Source organism: Nyctereutes procyonoides, unplaced genomic scaffold (genome assembly GCF_905146905.1).
Source record: "Nyctereutes procyonoides isolate TBG_1078 unplaced genomic scaffold, NYPRO_anot_genome, whole genome shotgun sequence".
Lineage (NCBI taxonomy): Eukaryota > Metazoa > Chordata > Mammalia > Carnivora > Canidae > Nyctereutes > Nyctereutes procyonoides.
Window position 1 is genome coordinate 19,094,413 of NW_026575082.1, and position 15,796 is coordinate 19,110,208.

The window sequence follows — 15,796 nt, forward strand, 5'->3', positions numbered from 1 at the left end:
CAGAGAGAATGGCCTGAGAAAGTGGGGATGCTGGGAAATCTGGTTTGCAGAGGGTATGATTTAGTGGAAAGAGAATGGAACCCCATGAAAGCCCGTGCTGAATCCAGCCCAAGTAGGACGATCACGGTATGTTAAAGCATTCTTTAGCTTTCTAGAACCACTGTGTCTTTGGCTTCAAAGTGAAGGGCTGGACTAGGAGAAGGCTAAGGTCGCCTCCCACTCTGATTCTAGGGATTCAGGAGGTCAAGAGTCAGTGCTAGCCATGGCTTTTGGAGTGGGAGAACAGAGCCCCAAACTGCCCTATCCTAACCTCCCCATTTGACCAAGTGATATTGTCTTCTCCTTAAATGGTCTCAGGGGACATCTCTCTCAGGGCACTTGCCAGCGTGGTGCTGTCTGCATGCAGTTCCCAAGCCCACTGTCCCCCTTCTGAGCCGTACCACTCCTTTGCCTTCTTTACTGCTCTGCTCAGATATTTGCTGTTCGGTGCCCTCTTTTTGGCTCTGGGAACCAGTCACAGGGGAAGATTTTAATCCTGCAGTTTTGTTTTTGGGTCTTTTCCTCCCATGTTCTAGGAAGATCAGACTGAGAGTATGTACTACCATCTTGCATTAACTCATTTCTCTCATCTCTGAATGGATCGGATCGTGATATGATGATCAAACTGCTGGATAGTGTAAAGGAGATGGTGCAGATACTATCAGTGCGGTGAGCACCTAGTAAGCACTCATATGTTATGTTTCTTTCTCCTTTGCAAAACTTCTGTACTCATTATCTGCCCCACATATTAGTAGGTCTTATGTTGCCAATACACGTTTAACAACTAGATAGTAAACTCCAGGTTAGGCTCATGTCAGACTTGTTTATATTGTGACTCCACGACAAGTTACTGTTTTGCATCACCTAGAGTAGGTCCTGATTGATTAATTCTTGGTTTGTGATCTTCATCTAAGGGCTATTCCTTCAATGAATCCTTGGTTTCAGGGACTGTCAAGATTTAGACACTCATCATTCATTCTCACTGTTGGTTCAGATTTGCCTCTGAGCCTTCTGAGCACCTCCCTTTGCCATGGAAATTTTAGACTCACTTCTAAGATGTTCACACCTATTGATGGTACTTACTTATTTTTAAATAGATGTGACAGTGTTTAACATGCATCTGAAATCAAACACTGAGTGTTGGTTGTAGACAAAATCAGCCCATATCCAAACAACCCATTGTTAATGATGTTAGGAAGGAAACTGGGATCCTTGGGATTGTTACGAGGAGGCAGAGATTTTCTAGGGGCGTATAGACCCAAACAAGTAGAATCACAGGAACATGATTGAATTTGTATTTTCCCAAAGGTACATAAAAAATAAGCCATGAAAAGTAGTGCTCTTCAATGGAAATTTATAGAACACATGGATTTGGGGAGAAGTTTGGGGCTACTAGGATTCAGTGAGACTGCTCTATTTCCAAGGGCTTATTTAGGAGAGGGATGCTCGGACCCATGAGTTGACTTGGACTCAGGCTCCTTGATTTAAAGCTGAGGGAACTGGGGATGGTTAGCATGGGGAAGAGAAAATTCTGGGTTACAAGGTAGTAGTCTTAAAATATCTGAGAGCCTGTCTTGTGAAAGAGGAAATGTGTTTGTTCTGCATCCCCGTGACAATCACAGGGGGTTCACTTTGCCATCTCAAGCAGCCTGGCTTCCTTTCTTTTTTTTTTAATTTTTATTTATTTATGATAGTCACACACACACACACACACAGAGAGAGAGAGAGAGAGAGGCAGAGACACAGGCAGAAGGAGAAGCAGGCTCCATGCACCGGGAGCCCGACATGGGATTCGATCCCGGGTCTCCAGTATGGCGCCCTGGGCCAAAGGCAGGCTCTAAACCGCTGCACCACCCAGGGATCCCCCTGGCTTCCTTTATCACATCATTAACAATAGATTGTTTTGATATGGACTGGTTTTTGTCTGCAATTTATGTTCAGCACCCATCAGCAGAACTACAACCTATGGGTGAAAGGGGCAAGAAGAAAGATTTTTGTACTGCTTTAGGCAGAGCTTTCTAACCATGAGCTGAGGCGTAGATGGAGTCATTGGACAGGGTGAGTGGAGAAGAGGAGTTTGGAGTCGGAATACCACCAGGGCTCCTTCTGGTCCTGGGATCATGATTCTTTATATCTGAGTCTGTAATTTTAAAGAATGGACTCAATCATAAGTTCAAAATTTCAAGGGCAAGCGTCTGAGATGATTTGAAATAGAACAAAACTAGGACTGTTAGCGGAGTTGGTTGTAAAGTTTTTTTTGGTTTCTCTTTAGTTCTTGGACTAGAAAAATGTCCAAGAATCAATCACATCCCCAAAGGTAAGCTAAGTCTGTTGAAGATCTCAGAGTTCTCTTTGTGGAAGACCATGGACTGAGAGTATCATGACTCACCCAAATAACATAGAGAGGTCTCTACAAACACACCAGTAGGAGGGCAGGAGGCAATTATTTGAAGAATGAGGCAAGAAAGTGGTAGCTTAGCCTTGAGGGAGCCAAAAATTATTCTTCATATGGCACTGAGTGAAGTTATCTGCACCTTGCGTAGTCTTTGAAAATTCATTTACTGTTTTCTGTTCCATCTGTGACATGGGGACAGTAAAATCTTTTACAAAACCACTAGGAGGATGGTATTGAGGGTTTATTACCTGGTAATTCTATACCTTGTGGCATGAAAATGGCTATCAAAGTAATATAAGGGAACAACAAGATCTTACCCGTGAGAGCATACATGCGGCAGTAGCTAGTGAAGTTGAATTGTTTGCCCTCGTAATGGAAAACAAACAAATAAGCAAAAAATAGTATGGTAGGGCCAGGGATGTGGTTCTCCTCTGTTTGCACAAATACAGCTTGGTATTTTGATAAGATTCCTTCTCTTGGGAAAATATCAATGATTTGGTCCCTTGGAGATTTAACACAAAATGGAATGCATGCAAGTAAGGTGGGTGCAGCCTTTATTTGTTATGAAACAGCTCACTCAAAGCACCAATTAGAATTAATTCAGCTGAATCTACTTAGCTGCTCACAGTCCATTCATGAAAAACCACACTTTGTCTCACTGCTTGCAACTTCAGACTTCTCCGTTTAGATAAGACGGTGTTCTAGTTCCAGCTACCCAGGGACATGGATGGAGAAATGAAATCTCTTTGACTCTTCACTTTTAAGATGGATCTATCAGGATGTGTTTTGCTGCAAGCGACAAGAACCCCAACTCAATGCATCATAAACATGAAGGTAATTTGTTGTCTCACATAAAGAGAAGCCTTGAGATAGTGTTAACTCTGTACTCCACGATGTGCTCCATGGAGAGACCCTTTTCATCTTTTGGATTGGCATCCTTGTGGGGTGGCCTTGTGCCTGGGCAGGCTGGCCTCATGCCTACAGCATAGCTTCGGCAATGCCGGGCTTCATATCTGGTTATTCTTTCATATGAGCAAATAAACCTCATAAGCGACTAGGAGAACTTCCCTTTTATCTGACTGGTCAGACTGACACCATCTTTAAACCAATTACCGGCAGGGTGAACAGGATGAAGATGATTGATGTAGAACCGACATTGGAAGACTTTTCCTTAAAGGGCCAGATGGTAAATATTTTAGGCTTTGCTGGTCATGAGGCAAAATTGAGGACATTACGTGGGTGATTATATAACCATTTAAAATATAAACATTTTAAAATTTAAAAACCATTTAAATTTTCCAGAGAAACAGAATTTCTCTGTTTTCCAGAGAAACAGAATCACTGGGAAGGTGCATGTGTGTGTATATCTCTCTCTCTCTCTCTCTCTCTCTCTCTCTCTGTGTGTGTGTGTGTGTGTCTATGTATCTATCTATACAGAGATTTATCTTAAGGAATTAGCTCATATATTTATGGAGGCTGGCAAGTCCAAAATCTGCAGGGTGGGCCAGCAGCCTAGCAACCCAGAGAAGAGCTGATGTTGCAGTTCAGAGCCAAAGGCTATCTGCTGGCGTAATTCCTTCATGCTCAGGGGAAGTCAGTTTTTTTATTTTTTTCAGGTCTTCAACTGACTGGATGACGCCCACTCACATTATGGAGGGCAATCAGTTGTATTCAAAGTCTACCAATTTACATAGAAATCCCATATAAAAACACCCTCATAGAAACATGTGCAATAATATCTGGGCCCTGTGGCCTAGCCAAACTGACACATCAATTAGCCATCACACATGCTTGGCTCCAGGCCAGGGAAAAATGGGTAGCAGGGTGGATTTGGTCTTGGCTACCCTTTGCCAAACTCTGGCTTCAGCTGACACCTGAGATGGGAGTAGGATCATTTTTCTTAAGAGTGGGAATCTGAACAAAACAGCAGTCAGTTAACAAAGAACAAAGATGATGGGTAAACAACCAATCCTGCTATGCTGGTCCTACCTATTTAGCCTAGATTTTGATAGAATAAGAAAGAAATGCATTAAGAAACTTGAAAACATTGCATTAGAATGTAAAGCAGAATTCCTGATCCAGCACTTTTCCTCCTCAAGTTTTTTTTTTAATGGGTGACTCAATATTTCTATTTGTCAGTACATGTGTTGCCCTGTTCTTCTCTTCCTGTGCAGGAGGCAGGCCATCCTGCTCTCCAGGCATAAGAGAAAGGCAACCTGTGACTGCTTGTGGAAGGAGTGGGACGGGCTGTGAATATTGTTTCTGTAGGTGGTAAGTACACCCATTGGGTGCAGGCAGATGCCCTCCATGTAAGAGGAGCATTTCAAGGATAACGCGCTGTGGGTTTTGGCAGAGGTGAGTTGCATGGTTCTCTCCCAGCAGTTGAGGTGGGAGCAAACTCCAGTCACCCATTAGGCCAATTAGCATCCTGATGTGCTAACTGTCCTGCCCAGTCTTGCAGGGCTCTTTTTCAATTCAGAGCAAATGACTCTAGTCATTCTAGTGCTGGGTACTGTGCTGGGCATTGGGAATGTAGATTTGTGTAAGAAAAGGTGCTGGCCTTCCTGAGGAGGGAAGTTAGGAGGTGGAAACAGATACCAACTATTGTATGATCCTTGACTGTGATGGGGTGGGGAGGGGACACTAGCTTCTGAGTGCACATTTGCAAATGTGGGAGGGATGATTTTGGTTTCCACAAAAACTGGGGGATATCTGTGACATTTGGTGCCTGGTTGCTGGGGTGTCAAATGTCCCACAGTGCATGGGATGGTCACATGTGACAAAGGATTTGACACACTTAAAGTACCAGTAGTCCGTGGAAATGAACTAAGGGATTGGGTGATGATCTTTCATTTGAGGGAAGTAAAAGGAAGCTGTAACAGCAGCCCCTTTCCTCCTTCCTACCTGAGGGGCATGACACCCACAGGACAAGAAAGCTGGAATCTGCTGGGCTTCTTACTTTGGATAAAGCTCATGTTTCTGCTGAAATTCAGGAAAGACCTAGGAATAGCTTTGGTGAAATAGGGACTCCACTTGTAAATTGTGAATTGCACAACTCCAGGGGGAGCCATTCATGTTTCAATCACTATTGATTCATGTAGCTATTACCAGCTTTTCCTGGCTGCTGGCAATAGAGTATCTTAAGAAAGGGATCCTTACTAATTTTCACCGAGCCAGTGGCCGGGCTGGGCTGTTGGGTGGAAGAGAGAGGGACATGTAGGCAGCTTCCCGTGTGGAGAAGACCAGGTGGTAGGACTCGGGCAGCCAACCATAGTAGTGACAGGGGCCAGGGAAGGATTCTGGTCTCTGGTCCACCTGTCGTGGGCGCAGTGAAGCGGCAGGCCTCCATCAGGGTTCAGTGGTCAGGGGCAAATTCAACTTTCCACTCACAGTGAGAGAGATGCCCAAGGGTCTTTGCTCTCCTTCACTGACTGGTATGGGAGGGATTGTGGTCTCGAGGGGAGGAAAACACATTGTTCTGACAACTTGTAGAGGCAGATGGGCCTTCACCCAAATCTGGTGCCCTACGCACATCAAAAGGGGATGAAAAGGTGTGTTAACTCCCCTGGCACGCCAGCTTACGTATACAACTCTCCCCAGAGCCTGATTCACTTATGCTCAGGATTTGTCCACCACAAAAATGGGTTCAAGCTTTTGAGCTTCAGTTTGGCACTTCATGCTTTTCTGAGTCTCAGGGGGATAGCAGGGCAGGTCCCTAATAACCTCCCATGACATTGGGAAGGAGCACGCTGTGGTGACAGCCCCTGGGCACGGAGGCTTGCAGTATTTGAATCTCTTCCAGTGCCAAATGAGAGAGTACTCAGAAAGTACTCAGGATCTCCTGACCATCTTGCCCCATGTGGGGCACCACTAGAAGAGGGAGGGGTGAGACTTAATAGCTGTTGGCATTCAAAACAGTGGACTCAGAAGGTGGGAAACTGAGGCGAGCTTAGCTTAGGGAGGCATGGGGTCCGGTGACTCTCATGAAGTTGGGTAACACAGGACTCACCAGGGCATGTTTGAGCCAGAATCATTGAAACTGATAGAAGATCTGCTTTAGCTCTTGAGGCCTAGAACATTTGCTGTGGTCAATTCCTTGGGCAGATCCTTTAACGAGAGCTGAACATTTTCTGGCGACAGGATCAGGGTGATGTGCTTAACCAGGGTCCATATTAAGAAGTGCTGTGCTGAGGCTTGCTTTCCACACTTTCCCAAAACGAAAAGTGGTACCGCTCTTAGCTTTCCTCCGGAGGCTGGAAAATAAAATGATGAATTGAACTCTAAATGTATTGCAAGCTAAATACACTCGGGGATAGAAGCGAACAAGAAAAGAAAGGAGGCAGAGTTATTGAGGCAACAATTCAGATTTAATTGCATTTGATATAGACCACCCTTTAAAAATAGTTTGGTCGGTTAAAGGCTGCAGTAATTTATGGAACTATCTTACTGCTTCCAGGGAAGTTGACAAGTCTGGACTGAATCAGGAGAATCAGCATAAATCTCAGCCGATGCCTAATTTTAGAGATGTCTGGTCCTTGAAGGAGTCTTGCCACAGCCAGATGGGGTGGGAGACAACATTTGAGGAGGGAAAAGCATGAGGTGCCAAACTGAAGCTCAAAAGGTTAAACCCATTTTTGTGGCTGATAAATCCTGAGCAAAAATAAATCGGATTTTGGGGAGAGTTGTGTATGTAAGCTGGAGTGCCTGGGGGAGGATGAGGGAGTCTTGAAGGATCACAGGGAGTTTTGAAAATTCCTCCAGGCCTGGATGTTTTTCATCTGGAAAAAACCGAGCTCATTCTCCCCAGGAGCTGCCCCAAACACGGTAGCGGGGTGACCGTGGGCTCGCCAGGACTTTGCTTCCTTCTGTGTCCAGTACAGAAATGCCCTTCTCCTCTGTTAGCAAAACTTTGATGTCCTGCTGAGGTTCCTCCTGGTCGCTAAGATGCTTTCCTTTTCACGGCCTGGAGAAATGAGGCCCCTCTTCTGGACCATTCTTCCACTCTTGTGTTCTCTGTTGCATGGTGTTACATGTCAATGTGTTTCCATCTCTGCTTCTAAAAGTTTTCAAAGGAAAGTCTGTGTCCCATTCATCTGTGAAGAGCCTGCTGTATCACAGCACGTGGTACTTGCGAAGAGTTCCATTAAGATAGGAATTGGAGCTGGACCCAAAGGATTAGGCTGCTGGTCTTAATGGTAAATTATAGCTCTTAGGCTCTATGATTTTAAATCCAACTCACTGAGGCTGTATGGAGAAGGGTATGTGAGTGTTGACATGGCCTTTGTACTTCTCAGAACATTGGTTTTACTGCACTTGTTATTAGGATTGTTTATTATTATTATCATTATATTATTCAGAGGAAGGGACAACAGGAGCAGAGAGACTTTCTGTAGTGGTTGAACAACTGCTTATTCATTTAGGGGATTGTATTGCCAGGAACCAAATCACTGAGGATCATATTATCATACATTTGAAGTTTAAGATTGTGATGGATTAGGGGAGTGTTTTTCGAGAGTTTGTTCCCAGACCATCTACATCAGAATCTTTGGCTCAATGGATATCCCTGGGTTCTGGTCCTAGACCTACTGAATAAGAATCTCTTCGGGGGTGCTGAGGAATCTTCACTTTAAACAAATTCCCTGGGTGACACCAATGTACACTAAAGTTGTAAAATAACTTTGGTGGGCTTGGGGATGGGGGAAATTTAGCCCAAGCAGCACAATCAGGTGTGGATTTGTTGTGGTACCAGGAACAGAGCAGTCTTTGAAGTCTGAAACTTCTTTTTTTTTTAAAAGATTTTATTTATTTATTCATGATAGACATAGAGAGCGAGAGAGAGAGAGGCAGAGATACAGGCAGAGGGAGAAGCAGGCTCCATGCTGGGAGCCCGATGCGGGACTCGATCCTGGGACTCCAGGACCACGCCCTGGGCCGAAGGCAGGCGCCAAACCACTGAGCCACCCAGGGATCCCTTGAAGTCTGAAATTTCTGCATGGAAATCCTCAGTGGAATGCTTGTTAGTTTCATAGCCACCAGCAAGTGATGTCATCTGTCTTGGCTTCTCTTTCTCCATCTGTGAAATGGGGATACTAATGTCTTCCTTGTTGTAAAGATTAAATCAAATATATGTAAGGGACCTGGTTGTAGAAGGTGTTTAATCGGTGGTACGAGATATAACTTTCGGTAATATCCATCAGAATGATGTCATCCTAGTTTTAATGGGCATTTACCTGTTGGGAGAAGAAAGAGATCTTCCTAGTAAGATTCTTTACAGGACGAAGATGGATGGGGATGAGATGTGTAGAATAGAGAGAGATTTAACTATTTTGATGACGTTGCTAAGACTCTCAGAGAATGTTTCTCAGCGGATGCTTCTGGCACATTTTCATCAGAATGATTGCTACAGTGTTTCTAGTATGTCAAGAAATTAAGGAACATCCATTCCTTCTTTTAATTTTATTCATTTTTAAGTTTTGGAAAACATTTCATCATATAAAATTTCAAGTTTTATGTGAAATTAGATGAGTATAACAAACTCCTACATGCCCATTGCTCATGTTCAATGATTTTCAACTCTTGGCTAATCTCACTATACCCACTGCCTCCCCTGAATGGATTATCTTGAAGCAAATCCCTAACATCACATCATCGCATCCATAAACATTTTAGGATGTAACTCTAAAAGAGACAAACTGTTTTTTTTAAAAAGCAACAGTAATACTATTATTAATCTAAGAATTAAAAATGTCTTTAATATCATCAAACATCTGCCAGTGTTCAAATTTCTCCAGTTGTCTATAATCTTTTTAATATTGTTACTTTTTGCTAGTATCAAGGTCCAACTGAAGTTCCTATATTATAATCAACTCATGTCTTTTAAATGATCTTTAAAGATTTATTTATTTGAGAGAGAGAGAGAGTACATTTGAGTCTGGGGGAGGGGTAGGGGGGAGAGGGAGAGAAAAGCCCAAGCAGACTCTGGGCCACCTAGGCACCCCTGTCTTTTAAATTTTTAAAAAATACATTAAGTTTCTCCTCCATATCATTTTGTTCGCTTTTTTTGTTTTCCACAATCGGGATTTTGCTGATTACATCCCTATGGGCTGTATTCTGCATTTTCTAGAACTAGCAGTGAGATCTAGAAGCTTGATTGAATTTAGGTTAGATTATTTGGCAAGAATACTTCATAAATAGTAGAATTTCTTCTATTGGTAGGCATAGAATGTCTCTTTTTTTTTGTGATGTGAACAGACATTGATAATCATTACCTAGATCCATTAATTTACTAGGGTACTATTATAAGTTTATTTTATATTGTTAATTAATTATCTAAAATACATCTTCAGAGTGAAACTTCACTTTATCAACTACTTAGTCATTCAGATGTATAGTTTCTATAGGAAAGTCAGTATAAATGCTCTATTTTTTATATATATTATTTTTCAGAATAATTTATTGGTTCTTTAGCATTCTACAGTTATTGACTTTTAAAAAATATAAACTCATGGTTTTAAACATTTTTTATGTGTTTCAATCCATTGGAATTACTACTAATATTCTGATTGTGTTATGCTTGGCCAGTGGTAGCCTCTTCAAACTGGCCCTTAAGAGCTTCTAGTATGACACTAATAGATTTTGCTTCTTTACTTCAGACCTGAAATCAACTATTTTCACAGAAAATGGCATTTAGTGGCCATAATCTGGGGGTTAAGAGTGCTCATTGCTGCTATGTTGGTTATTTTTTCCAGGCTTTTTCAGTGGATAGAACTAGAAAATAAATATTTTTTAGCATTTCATGATTCTATACTGATTTTTGGTTCATATTCAGGACTAAAGGATTTTTCCTTACCTTCTTCTGTATCTCTTTCCCTAATGTCTAAGTCTTGAATCTCAATGATGGCAAGTAATTATTTGTTTTATCCTTATACAAAAGAGTTTTGAAATAAAATACCAGGAAAATCATCAAAAATATCTGGAAAGAGTTTAAGATTGTTTTTCAGCTCTTTTGTCCTAAGGATGTTTTCCATTAGGCTGTAGAGTCAATATCTGTGTTTTAAAGTCACGGACTACTGTTTGTATGGTTATATTACCTCATCAAAACACAGATTCACGTGTTTAATTTTGCTTGTAAATGTCAGGATTTTCTTTTTTACACTTAATTTTCTTGATAATTATGTAAATACTTACATAGTTTCAAACTTAAATCTTCAAAGCCAGGTATAATCATATAAGTCTTGTTTCTATTCTTATTTCCTCCACCCTATTTCCTTCATCTACCAAAGATAATCCATTTTATGTATTTTAATGGTTTATATTTCTATTTTTTAAATAGAGGAAGATTCATGCACACACACACACACACACATGCACATAGACATATATCTATATTAGTGTTTCTTAACCCAGATGGGACTGACATTTTGGACTGGATAATTTTTTGTTGTGGAGGGTCACTCACTCTACGTATTATAGTATGTTTAGCAGCATTGCTGTTCTCTACCCATTAGACACCAGTAACATATCTTCAATCGTGACAATTAAAAATGTCTTTAAAAATTTATTTATGTATTTATTTGGGGCAGGGTGGAGAAAGAGAAAGAGAGAGAGGGGGAGAGAGGGGGAGAGAGAATCTCACCTAGATTCTGCTCTGAGTGTAGAGCCTGACACAGACTCAATCTTAGGACCCTGTGATCATGACCTGAGAAAAAATCAAGAGTTGGATGCTTAACCAACTGAGCCACCCAGGTTCCCCCAGAATGTCTTTAGACATTGCCTAATGTCTAAAGGGGCAAAGTTTTGATTGAGATTTACATTTACATTTATGTGCATTTGTAAATATGCTTATGTATATATTTATTTTCCCCTCCAACTTCTTAGATATACAGCAGCAAATTACATCCATTTTCTTCACCTTACTTTTAAAAATTTTATTTTTAGAAAATTTTCTTTTTTTAAAAAATTTTTATTTATTTATGATAGTCACAGAGAGAGAGAGAGAGAGAGAGAGAGAGAGGCAGAGACACAGGCAGAGGGAGAAGCAGGCTCCATGCACCGAGAGCCCGACGTGGGATTCGATCCCGGGTCTCCAGGATCGTGCCCTGAGCCAAAGGCAGGTGCTAAACCACTGCACCACCCAGGGATCCCAATTTTTAGAAAATTTTCAACAAATTTCAATATCCAGATGAAAATCAACAAAAATATTTTTTACTTAAAGGTGTTTCAGAATACATGGTTCTAAATGATATATATAAAACATTCTATCCAAGAAAAATAGAATACACATTTTCCTCAAGTACACATAGAAACCCCTGGTTTGCAACATTCGTTGCAAAAAAGAGACAACGAATATTACAAATTTAAGAAGACTGAAATCATACCTAGTATACTTTCCAACCAAAAAGGTACAAAACTGAAGATCAACAATAAAACAAAGTTGGAAAATCTACAATGTAAGTATTAAATATTTAATATGTAAATACTAAACAACACATTATAGTACAAGCAATGGGACAAATAAGAAATCAAATGGCAAATCAAAATATTCTCAAAAGAAAACATAATATTCTAAAATCTATGGGATGTAGCAGAAGCAGATGTTAGAGTGAAATTTATGCTATAATGCTTGTATTAAGAAAAAAAGTTCAAATAAACAACATTACACCACAAGGAACTATAAAAAGAAGAATCTTAGCTGAAAAATTCAGTAAAGGAAAGAAATAACAGAAAAATCAGAAATAAATAAAATGGAGACCAAAATAAACAGTAACATAACATTGAAAACAATGATCAGTTTTTTCAAAAAACAAAAACAAAATTGGCAATGCTTTAACTACATTAACAAAAAAAGAAGACTCAAAAACTGAAATGAGAAATGGAAGAGAAAAAAATACAACAGCTAACCACAGAAATACAGAGCATGACAACAGATTACTATGAACAATTACATATTAATGAATCAGATAATTCAGGGGGAAAATCAGATAATTCCTAAAAATGCACAGGTTACCAAGATTGAATCATGAAATCTTGAATTCAAGAACTAGGAAATCTTCTTAGACCAATAACAAGAATGAGAGTTGAATTGGGAATCCACCTGACTTTTTTTGCTCAACAAAATATATCCTGGGGATTACTCCTGAGTAGTATATAGAAATAGTTTTCTTTCCTTTTCCCAGTTGTATAGTATTCCACTGTCCCATTCCTTCCTATATTTTAGCATTTTTTCAGCTTTTACACACAGGTATGCAGAATAGGTCCATAACTATTTGGGCTAGTGCCCAGAGAGAGATTCAGGTGTCCAAGTGTTGAGAAAAATTGGACAACACACTTTATTTTTTTAAAGATTTTATTTATTTATTTGAGAGAGAGCACAGAGTGAGAGAGAACTTGAGCAGAGGAAAAGGCAGAGGGAGAGAGAAGCAGGCTCATCCCTGAGCAGGGAGCCTGCCATGGGGCTCCATCCCAGGACCCGGGGATCATGACCTAAGCTGAAGGCAGATGCTTAACCGACTGAGCCACCCAGGTGCCCCTGGACAACACACTTTAAAAAACAGAGTAATTACCTTCCTCTTGCTCCATTAGCATTTTGTTTAGTGTGACAACAAGTAGCACCTTCCCCATCAAAGACTATTAAAAAAAATTGGGGCACCTGCGTGGCTCAGTCGGTTTAGGGTCTGCCTTTGGTTCAGGTCATGATCTCTGGGTCCTGGGATCAAGCCATGTGTCAGGCTCCCTGCTCAGGGGGGAGTCGGCTTCTTCCGCCTCACACCCTCTACCCCCCCACTCATGCTCTCTCCCTCTCCCTTTCAAATACATAAATACATAAAATCTTTAAAAAATTCTATTCTTAAAGCTCAAAGTTTTTCAAATTTAAGAGAAGTACATTTCTGGCATCTCTTAATTATTATCATTGTCTTATCATTTCTGAACCTGGATCTAGTTATGTTCTTGTTTGCTAATCTGCAATTTGGACTTCTAAGCTGCCCAAAGCTTTATCATTTTATTTTTCAATTTTTCCTTTTCACAATGTTTTGGACTTTTATCTCATTGTACCAAGGAGAGTGCTCTGTTCGCTATGGTGGTCCTCAATCCCTCTCACCAACTGCAAGGATCAAAGAATTATTCCAAATTACTAAATGGGATTAAATTTAGGAATTTGGAATTCCCAGTCACTGCTATCAAATAGCAACTCAAAATGTTGGTTTCCTCTGAAGATCAGTGGGCAGAAGAATGTTACAGGATATGAGGTGGGACAAGGAGCTCCCTTGGTGCCCAAACAATCCTCAGAATGAGGATTCTGAGGCCAGCCTGAATGGAGTCCCCAGCTGGGCCAGAGGAAATTAGACCTCAGCTTCGATCGGGGGAGAGAGAGGAGCCCTGAGATTTTCAGGGATGCTGGGCTGATTCTTTTACCATTTCACAGCAGCCTTGGACTACAGCAACCTGTTCTCCCTGACAAATGAGAAGGCCAGGCTCAAATTAATTATTTTGGCACTATTATTATACAGACCAATTCAGTACATTTATTTAAAGCTGAATATTAAAACCTATTTATTTTCTCTTCTAGCTCATAAGCTGCCCCCCTGCCCCTGCCCCAAATGGGTTACATTATGAAAGCTGAAACTTCAGGAAATTCCTCATTTCCATATGAATATCTCATTCTGCAGTTTGAAAAAGTACAAAAGTATAAAATGTACCTCATTTTGATGTGGCCCCCGGGAGAAAGAGTTAACGGAGGTTTTGCTAAGGGGTGTGTGTGTGTGTGTGTGCTGAGTCGGCAGAAAGGAGACCATGCAATAAAGAAGGTGATCTTTCCTATTTTTAAAAGGAAATACTTTGTAAGATCGAGGCACGCAATCTGCTAACTCACTTTAGGATGTCGTTTTCCCAATGATCCTCAAATTGATTCATCAAAATCTTTTCCCATTTAATCAATAAACCCACCTCTCTGAACAATTTCTTATAGAATTGCAAATTTCTTAACTTTCGTTTTTAGGATTATTCCTTGTCTACTAATAATGGGCCAATGATAACACATGCTCAAGAGCAAAATCCAAAATACGATTTTGTATAATGAAAAGAAGAGACAGATTTTTTTTTGGCCAGTTAAAATACCAGCTCGAACAAATTATTTGCCCTTCAGTATTTTTTTAAATCTTTTATTTCTCTGTTCTTGGGCTCAAGACGAACATATCTGCTTACTGCTGTTTTTTGCTTGTCTTTAATCATACAAATAGCATCTAGCCTCTTCCATCTCCTTACTGCTCCCCCACCCTCCTTCATTAGAAGGTTCCCTCTGTTCTCATTTCCTCCCTTACTTCATTGTGAGCAGCTGGGCTATGTGCTTACAGCAAATTAGCTGTAAAATAAAGCAGCCTTTTTTTTCCCTTTTATTTTTTTTCCAGGGTGTTGTGGGAGAAAAGGTGGTTAGAGAAATTATCCCACAATAAGCAAGTGTGGACAAGGATCAAATAAGCAGAAGAAATCAGCCTGTTGGAGGGTTCACTCACACTGATGAACCATAGTTTAGTACATTCCCCTCCTGGGGGGTCTCTCCTGCGTCATTCTGGATGCTTCCCCTCAAGTCCTTTATGCGAAGGCATTTTCCCCACTGTTCTTGATTGCCACAGACATTCACCAAATGAAGTCCCGGTTGGAATGTGTGTTCTTTAAAATATTGAAATCCAACTGCAGTCTTAATGTTGTTGGCCTCACTTTTTGTGTATGTTTAAAAATGCAACAGCAATTGTCACAGCCATTCATCAATTTAAAAAGGCAGGCAGGCACTGAAATTGTGTATGGTCTCGGGAGGAAAATTAGTTCTAAAGGTAAGGAAGTCGAAATAAGCTGGATGAGAGAGAAAGCACGCGACAGACGTGGTTAAAGCCCTAGCGACTACTCCCTGGCTTCTGGGTTCAACGTCTTCAAGGTGGGCTTTGTGGTTCATCAGGGTCTGCAGGTAATGGGCAAGCACCCCCCGTAAAGATAAAGGTGCGGGTGACCACACTCAGGATGATTCTTTGTAAGGTCAAGTAAAATCCTCTCTGCTTGGTTTTGAGCACATTGACTAGAAGATGCTAAGTATCCTCACTTGGCCTCTCTCCTGGTGGCAGGTTCAAATGTAACATGTTGTCACTTTTCTCTCTATCCTAGCTTAAGTAGCACAGACCTACCTCAAGGGGGATGAGTGGAAAGAACACTTAGTTGGAGGCATAAGGTCACCCTACACCTTGCTGGACACTTCATTATTATATGCGGTGAGTGTCAAACTTTTTTTCTGAAGCAGTGAAATATTTTCTTTCCCAAAGGAAGCATTACTTGGCATTTAAGTATGCAAAGCAGCAAACGGAACATTTGAGTACC

The 15,796-nt window shown here is 40.9% G+C and overlaps 1 long non-coding RNA gene across 1 annotated transcript in view; it reads left to right on the top strand.

Annotated features, from left to right (window-relative positions):
- Positions 1-3,126: 3,126 nt before the first annotated feature.
- LOC129514656 (uncharacterized) overlaps positions 3,127-15,796 on the top strand; it is a 42,933-nt gene continuing 30,263 nt past the window's right edge. The window contains exons 1-2 of the long non-coding RNA XR_008665473.1: positions 3,127-3,268; positions 15,587-15,690. This is a non-coding gene — a long non-coding RNA (uncharacterized LOC129514656). The remainder of the gene's footprint in view (positions 3,269-15,586; positions 15,691-15,796) is intronic.